At 48.1% G+C, this 19,330-nt stretch overlaps 1 protein-coding gene across 1 annotated transcript in view; it reads right to left on the bottom strand.

Moving 5' to 3' along the window:
* Window positions 1–19,330, bottom strand: part of SDHA (succinate dehydrogenase complex flavoprotein subunit A) — a 213,106-nt gene that overhangs the window by 61,474 nt on the left and 132,302 nt on the right.

Raw genomic sequence — 19,330 nt, 5'->3', positions numbered from 1 at the left:
CTTCCTCTCCAAACTGTGGCATACCGGCCTTTCGCAAGAACTCTCCTATTTCCCGCCTCCCCCCTAATTGGTCCTTCTTATATAAGTGCATGAAATGCTCTTGTAAGGTTCTCTGTATATCATCTAACTTATTAGTGATATTCCCCTTACTATCCCGAATTACTGGGATCGCCCGGTTGCCACCCCTTCTCTTAACCATCCTTGCTAGGAGTCCCCCTGCCCTGTTGCCAAATCTACTGAACTTATATTTTTGAAAGGTCTGATTTCTAAGTAAATTCTCATGTAACATTGAGTTAATGGAGGCTTGTATGGCTAAGTATCTGTCTTTATTAACTTCTATTGGCTGCGCCAAATATCGGCGTCTTGCCCTCGCCAGTTGCTTGTTTAAACTAACTAAACTACGCGCAGACTTCTTCCGTCTAGCCGCAACGTATGCAATCAAATCTCCCCGCAATACGGCCTTTCCTGTGCACCAGAATAATTGGGGGTTAGATTGGTGGGCTTTATTGAAATGTGTGTACTCCTCCCATCGGGCCTTTAAGAATTTCTGAAATGATTTATCATTTGCTAAATAACTTGGGAATCTCCAACGTCTGGACGTCACAGAACTACATGGGTTTTCTAGTTCGATCCAGACGGGACTATGGTCAGAAATTAATATCTCCTCTATTTTGGAGTTGATGACCTGAGGAAACAGAGCCTCAGATATAAATATATAGTCTATCCTTCCCCATGTTCCGTGGGCCCTCGATCTGTGCGAGTACTCCCTGGACTCTGGGTGTAAATTCCTCCAAACATCTATCACAGAGAGAGAGTGCCCAAATTCCTTCAGCATTTTCCCTACCTTGTGTCCTGCGTGTGCACGTCCTCTTACCCCTGTGCAGTCTAACCCAGGGTCCATCAAGCAGTTCATATCTCCCACTACAATCAGATCTTTACCTTGATATGGTATCATTTGCTTCAATAAGTTAGGGAAGAATGACCTCTCCGGTGGCGTAGGGGCATATATGTTTAATATATATAATTCCCTCCCTTGTAACCATAGTTTGACCAAGAGATACCGTCCTGCAGGATCTTGTAGTTCCTTTTTTACTGAATAGGCTAACCGTTTATGGAAACATATCGCTACACCACCCTTTCTCCCTTCCGCTGAGGCATAGAGCACCTGCCCGACCCAACTTTGTTGGAGTTTGTCGTGTTCCAAGTCTGATAGCTTTGTTTCCTGCATACACACAACATCAGCATTCAAATGTTTTAAATGTTTTAAAATCTTTTTTCTCTTGCATGGGGATGTGATACCCCCCACATTCCATGATATTAATTTACAATGTGGTATAGATAATAATATGGCATCTACTCCTGGTTATTTTATATCGTTCGGCCGCTGGGTCCCAGCCCTTCCTCAGCCGCCGCATTAAGTATATTATCACTTCAACTCCTGCATCAGCCTTCATTAAGTGTGAAGTAAGTGAGATCCAGTTTGTGTCTCTCCCGTCTAGTGCTTTCCTTACTAGTAAACGTCCTCTCTTCTCCTCTGATTGCTCTCTGTGGTGTCCCTGTGTACTGTTTCCCTTCTGCTGTCTCTCCGTGTCCTCCTCCCCTCCCCTTGCCCCTCCCGCCGTGACTTTAACCCTTATTGACTTCTATCACCTTCATGAAGCCCCTGACGTGACCATTCCCCCCTTTGTTCTACTCCAATTCCTCCCCCCTTCTTGCGTTTATTCTATTGCGCATGTTAGATTCTGATTTCCGGATCACACTTACACCTCAGGCAGCAATGAATCAATCTAACAGTTTAACCCAAAAAGTCTCAAACAGTGCAACTTTTAACCGGAATAATAACATTAAATCTTAGACATTGCTATTACATTTGCATTTACCAGTCCTTAAACCTCCTCTCAAGGAGGTTCACTGCTATGGCACATGTTCCTCTGGACCACATTTGTTCTCAGGGATCTGGGTCTTTCAATTCTACATCCACGAACTGTTGCGCGTCTTGGACCTTCTGAAAAGAATGCCACTGGTTCCCATGCTGTATCTTCAAAGTGGCTGGATATATTAGCATAAATCTCTTATTTTTATTGGCTAACGCTGCACATATTGGATGGAATCGCCTCCTTTGTTCCTGAACTCCTGCCGAGTAGTCTTGAAAAATTTTTTTTTTTTTTTTAAATTTTGTAAAGTTTATTAAACAAACCTTATGAAAATTACATTACAGTGTCTCATACCGCATTCTGGTAACAACAATCATTCCTGTCTCTGAACCTCAGAATATCAACATACATATAATAAAGAATGTCTCCTCCTATGCCTCCTCCATTTTTTCCCCCCCCCCCACCCTATTTCCCCCCCCCCTCCCCCCCACTCCCGCTTCCTTAGTCTCTTTCATCCCCTAGTTCCCCTCCTTGTATCTCCCCCCCTTACAGTTCTTTCCCCACTATCCGATCAAGTTGTGACCATTCTTTAGCCTGGGCATTAAACCTCCCCCTCCGTTTATCTGTCAACTCCTCCATCCCCATTAATCCTTTAACCTTCCCAATCCAGTTATGTAGTGTAGGTCCCTTGTCTTGTTTCCAGAATGCCGCTACTATGGATTTTGCAGCCGCGAGGCCTAACCTCTTAATCCTTTGTCCCCATTTTTCTCCTTTCTGGTTCCCCCACCCCAATAAGCACCATTTTGGATCATATGGGAAAGTAGTGTCTAGGGCCTCTGTCAATAATCCCGTAACTCCCTCCCAAAATTTCTGTATAAGCGCACACTCCCACCATATATGATAAAAAGTGCCTTTTTCCTCCTTGCATCGCCAGCATATATCTGAGGCTTCTGGGAACATTGCCTTTACTCTCTCCGGCGTATAGTACCATCTACTTAGTACTTTATATGCATTTTCTTTCAATAACACACATACCGAGGCTTTTTTAACCTCTCTGCATACTCTTCTCCACTCAGAGTCTGCCAGTTCCTGTTTCAGATCCCTCTCCCAGGTCAGCATGTATTGATGTTTTATGAATTGTGACCCTCTTATATGATCATAAAGCCTAGATATTCCCTTTCCCCATAAATCGATCTTCCCCCATATGTCTTCCAGCTTTTCCTTTTCTACTAATTTATCTTTAATCCACCTTGTAGAAGTTATATAGTGTTTTACTTGCATATATGCGTAGATATCTGATGGTGGTAATTCATAGGCCTCCTGCAATTCTGCAAAGGGTTTAATCCCCTCTTCTGTCAACAGGTCTCGGAATCTAATCAGCCCTTTATGGAACCATGTTTTAAACACTCCACCCTGAATCCCAGCTGGGAAACCTGGGTCCTGTACGATCCAGGCGAATGTGGATTTAGTCCTAGATCCCCTAAGCCTATATTTTAGAGTGCCCCATAATTCTAAGAGATGTGATACAAATGGGTTTAGGGTAAGCCCCTTATATGTATTATCCGGTATCTGGGCCCATAACAGCCCCTCTAATACCCCTTCTCGAACAAAGATCTGCTCCAATTTTGTTATTGATGATAGGTCTACCTTTCCCCATACCGCTATTTGTTTAAGCTGTGATGCCCAATAGTACCAGAGGATGTTTGGTATCCCCCTCCCTCCTTGGTCAGGTGTCCCCCACAATATTTTCCGCGCTAACCTTGCCGGTGTTCTCCCCCAGATAAATGTTCCTATATCCGTTTGCAGCTTCATAAGTTCCCTCTTAGGTACTGGAATTGGTAGTGTTTGAAACAAAAACAGTAACCGAGGGAGAACATTCATTTTTACTGACGCAATACGACCCCACCATGATAGCCACCCCTTTTGCCATTTGATCATATCCCTTCTCACTTCTTTTAATAAGGGTATATAATTTAATTGATATAATTTAGTGAGATTCCGCGGGATCTGTATCCCTAAGTACCTAAAACTATCTTTAGCTACTTTAAATTTGAACATTTCTTTTATTCTTTCTTCCTCTACTTCTGGTATAGTGACCCCCATCACCTCTGACTTATCATAGTTCACCTTAAATCCTGATACCCATCCATAATTTTTCAACTCTTCAATCAAAATAGGCATTGTCATCATAGGGGATGAAATGTAAAATAAAATATCATCCGCAAATAATGCGATCTTGTGCTCCTTACCCCCCATCTTAACCCCCCGTATCTCTCGGAGCAAACGGATCCTCTGAGCAAGGGGCTCTATGGCTATGGCGAATAATAAGGGGGAGAGTGGACATCCCTGCCTAGTTCCCCGCTGTATATCAAAGTGGTCAGAGTATCCCCCATTGATTTTAATTTTTGCCACAGGGCGAGCATATAATTTCTGCAGCCATCCTAAAAAGTTCTTCCCCATCCCCATCTGTGCCAAACTCTCCCATAGGAACTCCCAGTCCACTCTATCGAATGCTTTCTCTGCATCGATCGCTAAAAGAGTTAGGGAGTCCCCTCTCCTCTGAGCTCCCCACTTAATATTCAAAGTTCTGCGAATATTGTCCGCTACTTGCCTATGTGGCACAAACCCCGCTTGATCCTCATGAATCAAGAATGGTAAGAGCTTGCCCAGACGCTCTGCCATCACCTTAGCTAGGATCTTTACGTCTATGTTCAACAAGGAGATCGGCCTGTAGGACCCGCATAAAGTGGGATCCCTCCCTGGCTTGAGGAGTACCGTGATCCCCGCTGCCTGCATTTCTTCTCCCCTGAAGCAGGCATTACCCACTCTTATCAGCAGGGGAGCCAATTCTTGTCTAAATACTTTGTAATATTTCCCCGTATATCCATCCATCCCCGGCGCTTTCCCTCCTTTTAGTCCTTTGATGGCTCCTAACACTTCTTCCAATGTTATTGGGGCTTCTAAGTTCACCCTTTGAGTCTCCGATATTCTATTGAGGCCTAGATCCCTTATGTAATTTTGTTTCTCTTCCAATGTTGCTCCCTTCTCTTTCGAATATAGTTTCATATAGTATTTCACAAACTCGGCCCTAATATCCCCGTCCTGATGCACCATGGTTCCTCCCCCCCTTTTTAGTTTAGTTATCGTGTTGTGTACCTGTCTGCTGCGTAGTTTCCGAGCTAGCATACTGCCTGCCTTATTGCTATATTCAAAGAATTTTTGTTGTAGTAATTTCCTTTGGAATTCCATCTTCCCAATTTGTAACTGTTGCAGCTCAGCTCTACATGCCACTAATTCTCTGAACACTTGGGAATTCCCCTCTGCCTGGTGAAGTGCCTCACATTCTGCCAACCTTTGACGAATCACCATTTCCCGAATCCCTTGTTCCCTCTTTCGTTGTGCCCCTTTTTTAATCAGGTGTCCCCTCACCACTGTTTTAAGAGCGTCCCATAAGGTCCCGTCTGTTACTTCTATGTTGTCATTAAATTTCAAATATTCCTTGATTATATCCTTCACTTCCTTGCAGTTTTCCTCTGTGTCTATTAATGACTCATTCAGCCTCCATACCCTTCCCCCTCTTTCCTTGCCCAAACCTCCCACCATGACCCACACCGGAGCATGGTCCGAGGCATGTATATTATCAATTTCAGACCCTCTAAGGGCTCCCCATAGCGATCGGCTGCCCCAAATTGCATCTATCCTGCCATATGTCTTTTGTGCATGTGAGTAGTGCGTGTAGGTTTTTTGTCCTGGATGCTGTAACCTCCAAAAATCTAGTAAATCTAATTCCCGCATTAGTTTAATTAGTTTCCCTCTCGCATATTTCGCCCCATGTTCTTTTCCTTTCGAGTGGTCAAGCCCTGTTACGGGGAAGTTAAAGTCACCCCCCAATATTATTTGACCCTCAACAAAAGGCATTAGGCTTGTTCGTACTTTTTCGAAAAATTCCCCTTGTCCCTCATTTGGTGCATAAATGTTAACGAGTGTAATTGGGTGGCCTTTAATTGATCCTTTAATTGCCAGGCATCTACCTTCCCTCCCCCTAAATTCTTGCTCTTTGATGAATTGCAAGTTATCTTTAACATATATAGCCAGTCCCCCAGATTTCCCCCCTCTGGGATTCGCACATAGGTACCCCTCGCCTAGTACCTGGTTCCTTAACAATTTTTCATCCTTCTTTTGTATATGTGTCTCTTGCAACATTATTATATCCCACTCCATCCTGCGCAGTTCTCTAAAAATGATACTTCTCTTCCCGGGACTGTTGAGACCATTTACATTCCAAGATCCTACCCTCAAGATCCCCCCCTTCCCCTCCCCCCCCTTGCCCTCTGACCCCCCCTCCCCCCGCCCTTCCCTTTCCCTTCAACTGGCTCTCCTCCCTTATCGCCAGTGCCTCCCTAAGGAAGTAAGTCCCCGCTGGTAATGTCCCCCGACAAAAAACTTCCCCATGTTCTCCCCCTCCTCCCCAATCAGACCTCCCCTTCAATCCCGTAGCCTCAGTGAGCTTTCATGTTACTTTATAGTCTATAGCTTTATTCACTATATATGAAAACTTAAGTCCCCATGGATAGCTTATCTGATTTTATTCAGTCCACTCCTTCATCTTCAGATTCTCTCTGCCTCCCTTTCATGGTGTTAGGTTCCTTTTCTCCGCTGGTCTGGCTCCCTCCGAAGTTCCGACCTGGCACTGGTGTCTGCTTGCGATGTGGTGTTTTACTTTCCCCATTTGGCAAGTCCTCACACCCCATTTCTCTCAAGGTCTTCCATGCTCCTTTAGGTGATTGCAGCCTTCTGTGTGTAGTTCCGACAGTGACCTGTAGCCCAAATGGGTATAACCACCGGTATCTGAGTCCCATCCGTTGCAGGTATTGAGTCACCTCTTTAAATTCCTTCCGTTTCTGTAGAGTGGCTCGGGCCAAGTCTTGGTAAATTTTTGGTTTGCAGTTTTTCCAGTTAAAATCTCCCATTACACGGGCTGCTTTCCATACTGCTTCTTTCACTCTGAATTCATGGTAACATGCAATAATATCCCTGGGCTGCCCGCCTCTTTGTGGCCCCAGGCTCCGGTGTGCTCTGTCCAGGACTGGTAGTTCTCCCTCTTGTTGGTCACCACCTCCCTGCCGCTCTTTGAGTATGTGTGCACTAAGTTCTTGCACCACCTTCAATGCATCTCTAAACTGTTCTTCCTCTGGTATTCCTTTAAATCTGAGATTGCATCTCCTTGAGCGGTTTTCCAAATCTTCTACTGCTTGTTCAAGATCTGATCTGGACTGCTGTTCTTTCTGCAGTGCTACCTGTAGCGTCTGTACTTCGTCTCCCAGCGTTTCCACTCGTTCCTCCGTCTCAGCTACCCGCAATCCAATGTCCTTCAGCTCCTCTCGAAGCTCTGCCACGGAGGCCTGTATTCCCTTCCGGGTGGCAATCATTTCTGCTTTTAATTCCTTGAACCAGCGTGATACTTCATTTCTATCTAGTTCTGTGCCGCTCACTGCTGGTTCCTCGGGGTCTGGATCTGTTTCGGAGTCTCCGGCCGCCATCTTGCCGCCTCGTGTGCCCGATCGCGATCCCGCGATCTTGCTTGCCTCGCCTTTTTCGCTCGCAAACTTGAACTTTGCGAGGCTCTTTCGAGCTGCCATGAGCTTAGCTATCTTTCCGATAGAAAACTTCGAGTGCTGCGCTCAATTTGGAGGGGTTTTTTCTTATTTTAGTTCCGTCAGGAGCGGAGCTCTCTCCTCAGGCGTCCATCAACCAGTGCTGACGTCACTTTCTCCCCTTGAAAAATTTTTATCGAGGACCCCTCATATGTAAGGGAATCTCGCTTTATTCTGAAGCCACGGATGATCTCTTCTTTGTGCAAATAATTGTGCACTTTAATAATGACAATTCTGGGGCGTTGCATACCTTGCTGCCAGCGTCCAAGCCTGTGTGCTCTCTCTATGCACAGTTCTCCGTAACTATCAGATAAAGCCAGTTCTTTTTTCAGCCACTTTTCTAGAAGAGGCCCCAGTGACTTCTCCGGAACTTTCTCTGGCAGTCCAACAAGCCTCAGATTGCACCTACGTGCCCGGTTTTCCATGTCTTCTAATTTGTCCTGTTGCAGCTTTAACTGCTCCTGTAGACGCGCTATTTCCTGTAGGTGCTGTGATCTTGAATCCTCTACTGCTGAGATCCGGTTTTCAGCCTCATCCACTCTCTTCTCTGTGTCTGCCATTGAAGACTTCATGTTTTTCATCTGCCCCGCCAGTAGATCAAATCTTGGGCTGAGGGCCGCGCTCACCGCAGCAGTAATCTGAGCGAGTTGTTTTTCAGTAAATTCTCCTACACCAGTTTGTTTCTGATCTGCCATTTTGTGACTGGATTTAGGTGGAGATGTTTTTTCTCTATCAAACTTTGTTCCCCTGCGCGTGGTTCCAGAGGGCATAGGCTTCAGGTATTGCTCCATGCAAAAGCTGGGGACGCCCTCCGTCATTTCTTGCCCAGGCTGCGGGTGCAATTGTAAATACTAATCCAAGTATCTAGAAAGTCTCAGCCCATATAAATCCTTGGTACAGTTCATAATCATATATGGCTTTTTTGAAATCTGTTTTTGTACCAAGAGGCCAAAGCCTCAGCAAACCTTGAGTGCTAGAAAAAGGCTTCCACTGTCTTCTGGGCGCTTGTTACCTGCCCCTCTCTCTCCTGTGCTGACACTCAGGAAAACCCCTCTCTTTAAGGTGCCAGCAACTTTTGCAGTCTTTTGGCTCGGAAAACCACGGCCTTGATGTGTTTTAAGGCAGTATCTGCCTGGTAATCATTTGTTCCTACTCCAGCAGTCTCCTCTTTGCCGGCTCTTAGTGGATTATGGCGATCTTCTAATTTGCTCTTCTTCTCTCCTATCGTACGCTCCGGGCTCAATTCTCCCTCGTTCTGCTTCGCCCTCTCTCGGTTAATTGCCCTCTCCGGTCCGCCCGATGCCACCGCCGCAGCTTATGATTCCCGCCTTAAGACGCCATTTTGCGCTATGGGTCGCGCCGTTTATTTTATATTTTTAAGTTCCTCGCTGCTGCCGTCGACCTCAGGTCTTTACCCCATGCGCGTTAATTGTCTCCCTGCCTTCCGCCAGCCTGCGGTGGATCGCTGGAGCGGGTCTGGTCCGTCAAATTCGGCGCGACGGAGCTCACGGCAGCACTGCCATTTTGCCGCCCGGCTCCATCGGAAGTCAACTACATTGCTCATAAACAGAAACAATCACTTAGACGTGCTGTTAGGTTAAGCCGACATTCCTCAGTTAAGTTAGTGCATTATCAGCACTTGGTAAACAAGTGTCCTTTAGGAAACTTCTTTTTGATCTTTGTCCACCTCTCGACAAATGCTTTTACGTCCTCAGGTTTGTTGAAAGATTTCCACTGTACATTGGTCTGCACCTTCAGGATTGCAGGGTATAGAAACATAAATCTAACCTCTCTCTCATACAGCTGACGACAAAATGGCATGAATTGTTTCCGGCATTCCTGTAATGAGGTTGAATAATTCTGAAAGATGCGTATTTTATGCCCATCATATTTGAGATTCTCTTCCTTCTGTCGATATTCACGTAGTATCTCAACTTTGTGAATGTAGTTATGGATCTTCACTAGGACCGTGCGTGGTGCCTATCGGCACAAGCGGTGTGCACGCTCCAAGGAGAGGGGCCCCACGTGATCTGACAAAACGCAAACTCAGTAGACAGCCATCGCTCCAGCACTGAAGACAGGACCTTCTCCCCTAAAGATCTGGTAATCGAACTATTCTCAAATTAGCTCTATGGGAGCAGTTTTCTAAATCATCCACCTTTGAAGTCAGGTCTCTTACAAGAGTTTGTAGTTGATCGATGGTGCCCTTGGCAGGAGGGAGGTCATCTTCTAGGGCTGAAACCTGTCTTTCCAATTCTCCAGTTCTTAGTTTCTGCTAGTAACGTTTCAAAAGTGGAGAATTGTTCTGATAATCGCTCCAATTTGGGTTCCAGTGCCTTTTCCACCGCCATTGTCAGCTGTGATAATTGTTTGGCAGAAAAACTGACACCTCCTTCTTGCCCTCCACCGCCCAGGATTTTTCTCTCTCTCGTCTTGTTCCTTTGTTAGAAATACCACCCAACGATGATTCCAGATATTTGTCCATCTGATGAGCTATCCGCAGGTTTCAAATCCATCTTGAGTGGATATTAATGCTGCTGTAAAATAGAAAAGGGGCGCGGGAGCCTCAGAGAGCAAGAAAACACATCCTGCTCTCTCAATGCATCACGTGGTCTCTCTTGTAATACAGTTTTTAAATTACTACGTCATTTAAGGAACAAAGTTAAAATACCCATATTACTCATGTGAAAAATTAGCTGCTCACTAAACTTAACTGGTTGCACCACCATTAGCAGCAATAATTGCAAACAAAATGCTTCCTATAATTTAAATATCAGCCTCTCTCATCACTGTTGAGGAATCTTAGCCCACTTTTCTTTATAGAACCACCTTAATTCAGATTTTCAAATATGAACTGCTTGTTTCAGGTCCTGCCACAGTATTTCTATTGGGTTTAAGTAAGGACTTTGACTAGGCCAATCAAAAACTTAATTTTGTTTTTCTCAGCCATTCAAATGTAGACATTCAGGGGGCAGTTGACTGAACTTATCCTTAAGAATTTTCGGGTACTGTACAGAATTCATGGTTCCCTCAAAATGGCATGTTTTCCAGGTCTTGAGACAGCAAAGCATCCCCACACAATCGAAATACTACCACCTTGTTTGATTTGTTGGTACAATATGTTTGCATTACACCAGACACAATGGGGACCTGTGTTGTCCAAAGTGTTCACTTTTGACTTGTCTGTCCATAGAACATTATCCCAAAAGCACTGGGGATCATCCAGGTGTGTTTTTTCAAACCTGAGAAGCACTGATTTGTGCAACAAAGCACCATGCACAAATTACCCTGGGACTCTGCATACTACTGGGACTCTGCATACTACACATCTATCTGCATGACACGTTTCCAACCAACATATCTTTGCACACGCCATTTGCAATGCAACAGAGAGACGCCAAAACTACAATCTTCTCAATGCAAGACTGTAACAAATATTTTAGGAGAAAGTGGCTGTCTCTCCAGATGGGGAAATAGAGCACAGAAGTGTAAATGTACAACCAGGGGTAGAGTAATGCTAGTTAATTTTGGCCTAATGTACAGTTAGATCAGCTATTGTCATCTTCCTTCTCATCTAATTTCTTTCAATTTTGGGATGACATTAGCAGGGCAATGTTGGATAGAACTGCACCTAAGAAAACAAAACTGAAGTTTTCTAAGAAACCATCTCCTTGGGTTTACAGATGAAATTCTGCAGGCGATAAGCATCAAGAAAGGATCCAGGCTAAATCTAAATCTGAGGACAACTGGGTCACCTGGAGGAGTCTATGCAAGGAGTACAAGCACGCAATTAGGAAAACCAAAACTGCTTACCATGCAAAATATATAGATGGCCCCAAACTAAGCATTAGGAAGTTACACTTCTTAGTTAATTCCATGCTGGACACCCATTCAGTAGCTGCGGTCAATGTACCTATCCCATCTGCAGATCAGCTATTTTGAGCAGAAAATTATTAAAATTAGAAGCAAACTAAATGGTACTTTCTTCACCAACCATCTTAATTCTGTTCATGCTTTTTCCCTAGGCTCGCCTGCAGATGGGGTTTGGTCATCCTTTTCTCTGCCAACTAATGATTGTCAAATTCTCTAAGTCTTCTTCGCATTGTCTTCTTGATGCGTGTCCTTTATCTAATGAAGTTGGCATCTGACCTTTCCATTAGCTGTCTTTTGTCTAACCTTTCTCAGGGCTTATTCCCTACAGACAAAGGAAAAATAATTCTCACGCCTATTCCTAAGAACCCCAAGGCTAGCATAAGCAAAGTATCTAATTATAGGCTGGTAGCCTCTATACCACTATTAGTTAAGGTTATGGAAGGCCTGGTGTCAAGTCAGCTTATGGACTATCTGCAGGCTCATACTATCTTACATAGTTCTCAGTTAGGGTTTAGACCTTCACATAATACAAAAACAGTCCTTACCACCCTGATTACAAACTTCAGAACAAATCTAAGACGGGGCAATAAAATCTTGATCATACAAGTTGGTATGTCCAGTGCTTTTCATATAGTAGACCATGATATTTTATTGGGCCAGATGGATCAGTTTGGCATTTGCAGAGAAGTCATCCAATGGTTTACTAGTTTCTTAAAGTCTAGGCAATATCAGTTAAGTAATTTATCTTCACCCTCTCTGTATATGGGGTGCCCCAGGGATACCCGTGTTCTCCCATTCTGTTTAACAATGATGGCTCCCCAGGTAGATTTCTAGATATTTATGCTGATGATACCATTTATGGAGAACTTAAACGAAGTCCTGCCTAGAATTAACCCATTAGTGTCCAATGTTCCCATAATAAGCCATATGGGAAGAAACTGATTTGTTCTCATATGGGAACATCGGGCACTAATGAGTTAAATCCAGCTTAGATTTAATGGAATCTTGGGTTGCTGCTTTCAAATTGAAGCTAAATAGAGAAAAAAAACAAGTTCCTAATCCTAATTCTGCTCACCCAATGACTAACAAATACTTCTCTATTGATAATGTATCTTACCCTTTTTCTGCCGCCTTAAAAATCCTGGGAATAACTACTGACCAGTATTTATCATTTGAACCACAGGTTTCTGTGGTAGTTTCTAGTGTCTTGAATTCCCTATAGCCGTTCTTTACAAATTCAGTATTTTGTTCTTTAGTACAATCCTTAGTGTTGTCCAAGTTTGATTATTATAATGCTGTTTACTCAGGTTTGAAAATCTCTCATCAAAAAAAATTCAAACAGCCCAGAACACTGTGGCCTGTCTTGTATGCAAAGCCCCTCGGTTTAACAAATCAGCCCCACTTTTAATCAAGTTGCGCTGGCTTCCTATAAATGCACTGGTTTCCTATAAATGCAAGAGTCACCGCTAAACTGTGCGCCTTTATCAAATTTTGTTCAGTCTTCTACCTGATTACATGAATCACTTGCTTCAATTACCATCATTCAATGCCCATCTTGCATCAAGAAATTATCTTCATCTCCATATTCCAAACTGCAAGAAAGTGAATGATACATACCTGTAGCAGGTGTTCTCCGAGGACAGCAGGCTGATTGTTCTCACGACTGGGTGACGTCCGCGGCAGCCCCCACCAACCGGAAGAAGCTTCGCAGGCGGTCCGCACGCAGGTCACGCCCACCGCGCATGCGCGGCCGTCTTCCCGCCTGTGCGCGACCGTTCCCGCCAGTTGAATGACAAGCAAAAATGATGAAAACACAACTCCAAAGGGGAGGAGGGAGGGTAGGTGAGAACAATCAGCCTGCTGTCCTCGGAGAACACCTGCTACAGGTATGTATCATTCACTTTCTCCGAGGACAAGCAGGCTGCTTGTTCTCACGACTGGGGTATCCCTAGCTCTCAGGCTCACTCAAAACAAGAACCCAGGTCAATTGAACCTCGCAACGGCGAGGGCATAACAGAAATTGACCTACGAAGAACAACTAACTGCGAGTGCAGCCTGAACAGAATAAATTCGGGTCCTGGAGGGTGGAGTTGGATTTACACCCCAAACAGATTCTGCAGCACCGACTGCCCGAACCGACTGTCGCGTCAGGTATCCTGCTGGAGGCAGTAATGTGATGTGAATGTGTGGACCGATGACCACGTCGCAGCCTTGCAAATCTCTTCAATAGTGGCTGACTTCAAGTGGGCCACTGACGCTGCCATGGCTCTAACACTATGAGCCGTGACATGACCCTCAAGAGCCAGCCCAGCCTGGGCGTAAGTGAAGGAAATGCAATCTGCTAGCCAATTGGAGATGGTGCGTTTCCGGACAGCGACCCCTAGCCTATTAGGGTCGAAAGAAACAAACAATTGGGCGGACTGTCTGTGGGGCTGTGTCCGCTCCAAGTAGAAGGCCAATGCTCTCTTGCAGTCCAATGTGTGCAACTGACGTTCAGCAGGGCGGGTATGCGGCCTGGGGAAGAATGTTGGCAAGACAATTGACTGGTTAAGATGGAACTCCGACACCACCTTCGGCAGGAACTTTGGGTGGGTGCGGAGCACTACTCTGTTGTGATGAAATTTGGTATATGGAGCATGAGCTACCAGGGCTTGAAGCTCACTGACCCTACGAGCTGAAGTAACTGCCACCAAGAAAATGACCTTCCAGGTCAAATACTTCAGATGACAGGTATTCAGTGGCTCAAAAGGAGGTTTCATCAGCTGGGTGAGGACGACGTTGAGATCCCATGACACTGCAGGAGGCTTGATCGGGGGCTTTGACAAAAGCAAGCCTCTCATGAATCGAACGACTAAAGGCTCTCCAGAGATGGCTTTACCTTCTACACGATAATGGTAAACAGTAATCGCACTAAGACGATTCCTTACTGAGTTGGTCTTGAGGCCAGACTCTGATAAGTGCAGAAGGTATTCAAGCAGGTTCTGTGCAGGGCAAGATCGAGGTTCTAGGGCCTTGCTCTCACACCAAATGACAAACCTCCTCCACTTGAAAAAGTAACTCTTTTTAGTGGAATCCTTCCTAGAGGCAAGCAAGACACGGGAGACACCCTCAGACAGACCCAACGCAACGAAGTCTACGCCCTCAACATCCAGGCCGTGAGAGCCAGAGACTGAAGGTTGGGGTGCAGCAACGCTCCGTCGTTCTGCGAAATGAGGGTCGGAAAACACTCCAATCTCCACGGTTCTTCGGAGGACAACTCCAGAAGTAGAGGGAACCAGATCTGACGGGGCCAAAAAGGCGCTATCAGAATCATGGTGCCGTGGTCTTGCTTGAGCTTCAGTAAGGTCTTCCCCACCAAAGGTATGGGAGGATAAGCATACAGGAGGCCGGTCCCCCAATGAAGGAGAAAGGCATCCGACGCTAGCCTGCCGTGTGCCTGAAGTCTGGAACAGGACAGAGGCAGCTTGTGGTTGGTCTGAGAGGCGAAAAGGTCCACCGAGGGGGTGCCCCACTCTCGGAAGATCTTGCGTACCACTCTGGAATGGAGCGACCACTCGTGCGGTTGCATGACTCTGCTCAGCCTGTCGGCCAGACTGTTGTTTACACCTGCCAGGTATGTGGCTTGGAGGAGCATGCCGAACTGGCAAGCCCAATGCCACATCCCGACGGCTTCCTGACACAAGGGGCGAGATCCGGTGCCCCCCTGCTTGTTGGTGTAATACATTGCAACCTGATTGTCTGTCCGAATTTGGATAATTTGGCAGGACAGCCGATCCCTGAAAGCCTTCAGTGCGTTCCAGATCGCTCAGAGCTCCAGGAGGTTGATCTGCAGATCCTTTTACTGGAGGGACCACAGACCCTGGGTGTGGAGCCCATCGACATGAGCTCCCCACCCCAGGCGAGATGCATCCGTCGTCAGCACTTTCGTGGGCTGTGGAATTTGGAATGGACGTCCCAGGGTCAAATTGGTCCGAATGGTCCACCAGAGCACTGAAGTGCGGCAACTGGTGGAGAGGCGGATGACATCCTCTAGATTCCCGGTGGCTTGGAACCACTGGGAAGCTAGGGTCCATTGAGCAGATCTCATGTGAAGACGAGCCATGGGAATCACATGGACTGTGGAGGCCATATGACCCAGAAGTCTCAACATCTGCCAAGCTGTGACCTGCTGAGATGCTCTGGTCTGCGAAGCCAGGGACAGGAGATTGTTGGCCCTCGCTTCGGGAAGGAAGGCCTGAGCCGTCTGGGTATTCAGCAGAGCTCCTATGAATTCCAGAGACTGGGTTGGCTGGAGATGGGACTTTGGGTAATTTATCACAAACCCCAGCAGCTCCAGGAGTTGAATAGTGCACTGCATGGACCGGAGGGCTCCTGCCTCCGAGGTGCTCTTGACCAGCCAATCGTCGAGATATGGGAACACGTGCACTCTCAGCTTGCGTAGATACGCCGCTACCACCACGAGGCACTTTGTAAACACCCGTGAGGCAGAGGCGAGCCCAAAGGGCAGCACACAATACTGAAAGTGCGGTGCGCCCAGGCGGAATCTGAGATACTGTCTGTGAGCTGGCAGTATCGGGATGTAAGTGTATGCGTCCTTTAAATCCAGGGAACATAGCCAATCGTTTTTCTGAATCATTGGCAGAAGGGTGCCCAAGGAAAGCATCCTGAACTTTTCTTTGACCAGGAATTTGTTCAGACCTCTCAGGTCTAGGATGGGACGCATCCCCCCTGTTTTCTTTTCCACAAGGAAGTACCTGGAATAGAATCCCTGCCCTTCCTGCCCGGGTGGTACGGGCTCGACCGCATTGGCGCTGAGAAGGGCGGAGAGTTCCTCTGCAAGTACCTGCTTGTGATGGGAGCTGAAGGATTGAGCTCCCGGAGGACAATTTGGTGGAAGGGAGGCCAAATTTAGGGCGTATCCGCACCGCACTATTTGGAGAACCCACTGGTTGGAGGTTATGAGAGGCCACCTTTGGTGAAAAAATTTTAACCTCCCTCCGACCGGCAGATCGTCCGGCACGGACACTTTGAGGGCGGCTATGTTCCCGTGGATCCAGTCAAAAGCCCGTCCCCGGCTTTTGCTGTGGAGGCGCAGGGGGCTGCTTAGGCGCACGCTGTTGACGAGAACGAGCGCGCTGGGGCTGTCCCTGTGCCTGTCGAGGCCTTCGGGCCGGCTGGGTGTACCTATGCTTGGCAAAAGCATAGGGCGCAACCTGCCAGGCCCGGGAAAAACGTCCAACTGCTGAGGTGGATGCTGAAGGCGCCCGGTGGGAGAGCTTGTCGAGGGCGGTTTCCCACTGATGCAGTTGGTCCACCAGCTGCTCGACCTTCTCGCCAAAAATATTATCCCCCCGGCAAGGGACGTCAGCCAGTCTCTGCTGGGTGCGGTTGTCCAGGTCAGAGGCACGCAGCCATGAGAGCCTGCGCATCACTATACCTTGGGCCGCAGCACGAGATGCCACGTCACAGGTGTCATAGATACCCCTGGACAGGAACTTTCTGCACGCCTTCAGCTGCCTGACCACCTCCTGATAAGGCCTGGACTGCTCCGGCGGGAGCTTATCAACCAGGTCCGCCAGTTGCTTCACAGTGTTCCGCATGTGGATGCTCGTGTAGAGCTGGTAAGATTGGATGCGGGTCACGAGCATGGAAGATTGGTAGGCCTTCCTCCAAAACGAGTCCAGAGTGCGAGACTCCCGCCCCGGGGGCGCCGAGGCGGTATCCCTCGAACTCCGTGCCCTCTTGAACAGAATCCACAACCGCCGAGTCATGGGGCAATTGGGGCCGCATTAACTCTGGGTCCGAGTGGATTCTGTACTGGGACTCTGCTTTCTTGGGGATGATGGGATTAGATAATGGTCTCATCCAGTTCCGAAGCAGTGTCTCTTTGAGGACATTGTGCAACGGCACCGTGGAGGACTCTCTAGGTGGTGATGGATAGTCGAGGACCTCGAGCATCTCAGCCCTCGGCTCATCCACAGAGACCACGGGGAAGGGAATGCAAATGGACATGTCCCTTACAAAGGAGGCAAAGGAGAGGCTCTCAGGAGGCGAGAGCTTCCTCTCTGGTGAAGGCGTGGGGTCAGAGGGAAGGCCCACAGACTCCTCTGAGGAGAAATATCTGGGGTCCTCCTCTTCCCCCCACGAGGCCTCTTCCTCGGTATCGGACATAAGCTCATGTAGCTGAGTCCTTAACCGGGCCCGGCTCGACGTCGAGGCACCGAGGCCTCAGTGTCGTCGAGCGGTGGACTCCCGCGCCGGCGGGGACGAAGCTCCCTCCATCGACGTCGACGGGGACTCCACCTGCGTGGCGGTCGAGACCGGCGCCGCAAGCGGCGGCGGTGTCGAAGGCCTCGGCACCGGGCTAGAGCTCGCCGGCGCCACAGTCAACGGCGCCGGGGGCGCAAGCACCCCCGGCGCCGGCACAGCCTGGCGCATCAGCCCTTCCAGGATCCCCGGAAGGATGGCTCGGAGGCACTCGTCCAGGCCCGCTGTCGGGAAAGATGGGGGGGCCGGTAGAGGCGTCGGTGCCGGAAGCTGCTCGGGTCCAGGAGAGTGCACCGAAGTGCTGGGACCCTGACGCGTCGGTACCTCCACTACCGAGGGGGACCTCTCCTCTCGACGTGGACGCTTCGGCGTCGACTCATCTCGGGCACCGAGGGCCGGGCGCACCGATGGGGACCGATGACGGTGCTTTTTCTGTTTTTTGCGGTGCCCGTCATCGGCGCCGAGTGGAACAGAGGAGGAGGATGTCGATCCCCCTCGGTCTCGAGGGGCCGGGTCAGACAGGGTTCGGTCCCGAGGGCCATGAGCAGAGGGAGTGACCGGGGCCGATCGCCCACGCGGCCTCTCACCCCTACCGTCACCGGAGGACCGGCGGGCCGACGGGACCTGTACTCCTGGGGTCGATGCCATCGGTGTCGATTTCGCGGACACCGATACCGGTACCGAAGAACCGGCCGTCGATACCGATGCCGTCGAGGTCGACGTTGAGGGGCCGGCGCAAGTTCCAAAAAGACGGTCCCGAAGAACTTGCCTCGCAACCTGAGTCCGTTTCCGGAGACCAAGACACAAAGAACACGACTTGATATTGTGCTCCGGCCCGAGGCACTGGAGGCACCAAGCGTGGGTGTTGGTCTGCGAGATAGGCCGGCCGCACCGACCACACTTCTTAAATCCACTCGGGACCTTCGAGGACATCGACGGAAAAATCGCGTCGGCGAAGTTAAAGTCGTCGATGGTGGCGGTAAATCACACCTCGAAAAATAATCGACCGCGCGGCCACAAGGCCGCAACGCGACGCCCCCGCTAGAAAACGAGGGAAAATAAAGCGCGAGCTCTTTTTTTTTTTTTTTTAAAGAAAAAGGAAAAACTGGAGCGCGCGGCAACAGAAACAAAAAAAACGAATTCGCGAACAACGCGACGGTTTTCCGGGGCTGACTAAGAGAGAGCGGCAGACGCACGACTCTCTCCAGGCACGGAAAAGAAAAGACTGGCGGGAACGGTCGCGCACGGGCGGGAAGACGGCCGCGCATGCGCAGTGGGCGTGCCCTGCGTGCGGACCGCCCGCGAAGCTTCTTCCGGTTGGTGGGGGCTGCCACGGACGTCACCCAGTCGTGAGAACAAGCAGCCTGCTTGTCCTCGGAGAATCTCTATTACAAAAGTTTCTCATACCAAGCTACTTAGCAATGGAATTCCCTCCCAAAGTCAATTAGGCATGTTTCTGATTACCTAAAATGTCTTAAATTGTTGAAAGCAATTATTTAGTGAATTTCTTGCCACTGTTTACCACTGTAATTCTCTTAGCTAGTTTGTTAATTTCAAATGAGTCATTCTGCTGCTGTTATACCTCTTATTGTCTTTTTCTTTTGTTTAATCCTTATTGTACTTTGCTTTAAAGGTTGGTGCAAGCCACATTGAACCTGAACT

The sequence above is a fragment of the Microcaecilia unicolor genome, chromosome 1 (genome assembly GCF_901765095.1).
Source record: "Microcaecilia unicolor chromosome 1, aMicUni1.1, whole genome shotgun sequence".
In the NCBI taxonomy this organism is placed as follows: Eukaryota; Metazoa; Chordata; class Amphibia; order Gymnophiona; family Siphonopidae; genus Microcaecilia; species Microcaecilia unicolor.
This window is presented reverse-complemented; position numbering and strand designations above follow the sequence as displayed.